General features: G+C 37.1%; 1 protein-coding gene across 1 annotated transcript in view; it reads right to left on the bottom strand.

Moving 5' to 3' along the window:
* Window positions 1-648, bottom strand: part of C1QB (complement C1q B chain) — a 19,244-nt gene extending 18,596 nt beyond the window's left edge. Inside the window, exon 1 of the mRNA XM_053690187.1 lies at window positions 542-648. The gene's annotated coding sequence lies outside the window, so the exon portion shown is untranslated. The remainder of the gene's footprint in view (window positions 1-541) is intronic.
* Between the last annotated feature and the right edge of the window lie 4,499 nt (window positions 649-5,147).

Genomic DNA, 5,147 nt, shown 5'->3' with positions numbered 1-5,147 from the left:
GCAAAGAATATCAAGAGAATAATACCAATTAGATAATAGAAGTGAATTAGAAAGTTATTTAAAATTGCATGCTCTTTCTAAATCACAAAATAAACAATTTGGGTTTCATGTTCCTTTAAATCCTTGCTAGCTTTCTAGCTTTAAAGTGTAATGGTAATTAACAAACATTCATCATGCAGACTAATATAATGTTGCAATGCACTTTTATGATTTATTTTGCCCTTTTTCCCACCTCAGGCTGGAGTGCATTCTGCATTATCCAAAGCACTGACCATAGACATGCTAAAGTGATTGCTAAACAAAACCAAGTAAAGTAAATAACAGGAGCATACACATCAAGTTTTTCAAGGGGTGTGTCCCTGGAATGGGGGGCAAAGCAATGAAAAAAAGAAAATTACTGTTTTAAATGCTTGTTAATATTTTACAATGCTGTGATCAATTGCTAATACACACTATTCATACATAAAGAATAATTACTGTCCCCTTAAATAAGACCCTAACAATGAGCCCCCCCCGTGCAACCACATACCCTCATTCTTACCGTAACTCTCACTCTTAGTCCTCGTCTACATTTGATGGAGAAATAAAGCTTGGGGTATAATCTCCTTCCTATCGCTATCATATTTTTTTTTCTTACATCATATGAACTCAGCAAAAAGAAGAACTGAAAAGAGAAGTCAATATATTGTCAGAAAACAAATAATTCACATCCTCTGCAGTTTTTTTTTATCTTGGGGATTTCATGTCCTGATTTTTATATTCCCCTTTTTTTTTGCTAATTTAGCTGAAACATCAAATTGTGCAAAGTAATGAAAACGCTATCAAATTTCATTTCCTCGGGTCGTGAAAATGTTCCTCATTTTAATCTAATTTCATTTTTTTTTTACCAGAGATGGTTCTTGACCATAACTTTTTTGGGGTAATCACAAAACAAGTTACATATTTGCTCATATTCCTGTTTTATTTCTAAACACCCACCTTCTCTTTACTCATCATTTACAGCTCTCCTTGTCCTGACTTGTAAAGGGGAACATTGCACCCCCAGAAACTGAGACTGCACAGCAAAGCTTTCTTTAATTGATGTCTGGTTTATAGATATGAAGGGAGCAGTTTATGCCCAGGATTTGCCCAAACTACAGCTTCTGAGGCATTGGCAGCTACTGAGGGCATTTCAGTCGGTTTAATTACACTAATTATTTATGTAAACTAGGTAATGTTACTGCAGGTCATATATTGCATGCTCTGCTTACACAATACAACCATTGGCAAATTTAAAATGGTTAAATATATATATATAGCTCCGGATACAAAGCACACTCCACAGGTAGTTGTTTATATGTGTATATATGTCTGTAAAATACATATATACACATATAAATACATAAATACATATGTACACACACACACACACACATATATATATATACTGTATATATACATATCCATCTTTAGACATGTATATGTATATATCTCTATGTTAAAGCCCTTTGCCTGCCTTTTTTCAAACACCTGAGGCCTCAAATCTTTGAGCCCTTATAACTTTTTTATGCAGTATGTTTTTAAAATATTTTTTAGCAGACAGTGTTATTATTAGTGTAACTGTACTTTTAAATGTATTTTTGATGTGCCACTTTTTCGTCTTGCATAACAGTCAACCAGAGTTCTGAAGTCACGCTAACCTGACGCACATTAAATTCAATTGAGCTCAAGCGAAATCCTTTACTTTCAACTCATAATACGCATGCTACTTCTGACGCGCACAAAGAGCCGCAATATTCCCCTTATTGCTCATGCATGACAGTGCGCACTTGTACTCTAGTCCTAAATCAGCTCCTGCAATGTTTATTATACAGAATCATTTAGGGTCAGAGTTCTCAATAATAAAGGATGTTCGCTAGTCACTCTAAAGGCAGCCAAAACAAATAATTTGAGTACATTACAACATTTTTCATATTGTATAATTAAGAGAATTCAATTTCTTTAAAGGGTCTGCATGTAAAACCAATGCTTTAAAAGCTGTCATTTTATTAGCAATCTTTGGATTATCTTGCCGTACCCCTTTAAAAGACTCTTGTCTCCAATCAAGGGCAGATTTAAATTAGCCACTACTCAATCATTACTTGTATATAGCAGGGTTAGGCTTGGAACATTCTTCTAATTTTTATGGGAATTGAAAAAAATCCAAATTTTTTTAGAGTTACAGGAAAAGGGGGGAAAAATGGTTTATATTGCAAATTTTTTTTTTTTTTAACTACTCATAATTAAACATTTTATTCACAGTAATCATCTTCCTTTTATACTGTTTGAATATTTATAAAGTCTTTGCCAGTTTTTTTCAGCGGTTCCCGACACATTCTTATGGCTATATAGATATGTCTGTCCTGACACATTTAGCTATAGCTAATAAATTGCTTATTTGTACACAGTTACCCTCCAAACCACAGTCACTGAGCAAAATGACTCACAAAGACCTAAAGAAATGCTCAGACTAACTTCAGCCTTGTGTGAGTGACAGCTTAGATAGGCGTCTAATAAACAGACTGTTGATTACAAGAGTCACAGGCTGACCGTAACCACAAATTACTTTGCACAGCTAGATATCCACTAGTCGTGCTGTGAATCACTATTTGTTCAGGTGTTTGGGTTGGTTACTGGTCACCAGCAAATCTTACAACATATTCTAGTACAGACAGCATGAGATGATCATGGCACATTAACTCACCCTTTAATGTTGTGCAAAAGTATTGTATGTAAGCTTTCTTCTGTTCTAAGCCATTCTATGTCATTACAAAGGCTAGTACTTTAATTTGTAAAACCACTCAAATTAAATAAATGATAAAGAGGAAACTCTTGTGACCTACACAAAGCAGTTCAAGAAGCAGGTATATCACAGGCATTTTCACAGACCTTTATGGAAACAAAAGATATGAAGAAAACGCAAAACATGACAGCTACAAAGAGTTTATGTCAACATTTACTAGTGGCCTTCAAGGACGGGGGGGGGGGTGAGGGGGGCTTTGTTGGTGTGGTTATAAGTGTGCCTTGGATGTATCATAGGCTGAGGTGGGCATATTCAGATTTTTCTTGAAAAGAGTCGAGAATGTCCTGGGAAACTGGAAGATTTGCCCTGACCCTGGAAAGCCAGAGGGACCTCTGGCAGACCTCCCTATGCTTAAAGGGACATGAAGTCCAAAACAATTATTTCATGATTCAAAAAGAGCAAACCATTTTAAACAACATTCCAATGTACTTATATTATCTAATTTGCTCCTTTTCTCTTGGTATTCTTTGCTGAAAAGCATAGGTAGGCTCAGGAGCTGGGAGCTAGTTACTGATTGGTGGTGGCACATCTATGCCTTTTGTGATTGGCTTAACAATGTGTTCAGCTATCTCCCAGAAGTGCACTGCTGCTTCTTCAATAAAGAATAGCAAGAGAATAAAGCAAAATTGATAATAGAAGTAAATCGGAAAGTTGTTTAAACATGTTTGTTTTATCTGAAGAATGGAAAAAAATGCTATTTCAGTTTACATTGCCCTTTTTTAATTTATAACTGATATTTTAATTCACTTATTGAACTCCAATAATGTAACTGTTTCTTTAAAATCTTCCTCATTTCCACTGCTATAGGGATAGCTCCCTGTGCAACACTATTCCCTTTTATTACATATTCCTCCATTGATGGACAATATTATCATGAATTTTTTTGTCCTGGCACACACCCGAATGCGTGCACAGTGTGTAATGCAGAAGACACCTGAAGAACTATGGTTAATTGATTAACAAGTGCAAAAAGTAAATCCCATTTCCAGTAAACAAAAGATATCCTAAGCCTGCCACTCTGCTCTTATGATTAAAGTTTAAGGACAGCCAGTCAGAAAGGGAGGTCATATGGAGGTGGGAGAGTAGAAGATGCTCAGCCATTTTCAGTCACTTTGAGATGCAAATCACAAATTCAGGAGGTCCAGAGAGGTGAAGGTAGTCTGAAACAAATCAGTGAATTATAGGGTCCATGACAATAATTTAGAAAAGCTTATCAAAGGATTTAAATACAAAAATACCCACAGACGTAAATGGTATTATTTTTATAAAGGATTGTAATAGACCTCTATATATTCTGTTGGCATTGAAGGTTTTTTAATTGTTAAAATTTTAGAATATAAGTTTTTTGCTAAAATTTGTTGTAAAATTGTTGTTTCCATTGGAAATAACGGAAGCAAATCAGACACCAATATTCAGCCGAACTGAACATACAAAAAATAGGCTCCATTCGAATCATGAATGTTTCTTTTTGACTCTTTACATGAACTGCTACACAGCAACAGACAGAACTATTATTTCAGTTTGCCAGATACGTTTTTGAATCTGTAAACAAAGACACAAAGGCCTAGATTTGGAGTTCGGCGGTAGCCGTCAAAACCAGCGTTAGAGGCTCCTAACGCTGGTTTTGGCCGCCCGCTGGTATTTGGAGTCAGTGATTAAAGGGTCTAACGCTCACTTTTCAGCCGCGACTTTTCCATACCGCAGATCCCCCTACGCCATTTGCGTAGCCTATCTTTTCAATGGGATCTTTCTAACGCCGGTATTTAGAGTCGTTTCTGCAGTGAGCGTTAGAGCTCTAACGACAAAACTCCAGCCGCCTGAAAATAGCAGGAGTTAAGAGCTTTCTGGGCTAACGCCGGTTTATAAAGCTCTTAACTACTGTACTCTAAAGTACACTAACACCCATAAACTACCTATGTACCCCTAAACCGAGGTCCCCCCACATCGCCGCCACTCGATTAAAAATTTTAACCCCTAATCTGCCGACCGCCACCTACGTTATACTTATGTACCCCTAATCTGCTGCCCCTAACCCCTCCGACCCCTATATTACATTTATTAACCCCTAATCTGCCCCCCACAACATCGCTGCCAGCTACTTAAAATAATTAACCCCTAATCTTCCGACCGCAAAGCGCCGCCACCTACGTTATCCCTATGTACCCCTAATCTGCTGCCCCTAACACCGCCGACCCCTATATTATATTTATTAACCCCTAATCTGCCCCCCACAACGTCGCCGACACCTGCCTACACTTATTAACTCCTAATCTGCCGAGCGGACCTGAGCGCTACTATAATAAATTTATTAACCCCTAACCCGCCT

Source organism: Bombina bombina, chromosome 8 (genome assembly GCF_027579735.1).
Source record: "Bombina bombina isolate aBomBom1 chromosome 8, aBomBom1.pri, whole genome shotgun sequence".
In the NCBI taxonomy this organism is placed as follows: Eukaryota; Metazoa; Chordata; class Amphibia; order Anura; family Bombinatoridae; genus Bombina; species Bombina bombina.
The sequence above is the reverse complement of the archived record's forward strand: the minus strand, read 5'-3'. Positions and strand labels throughout refer to the sequence as shown.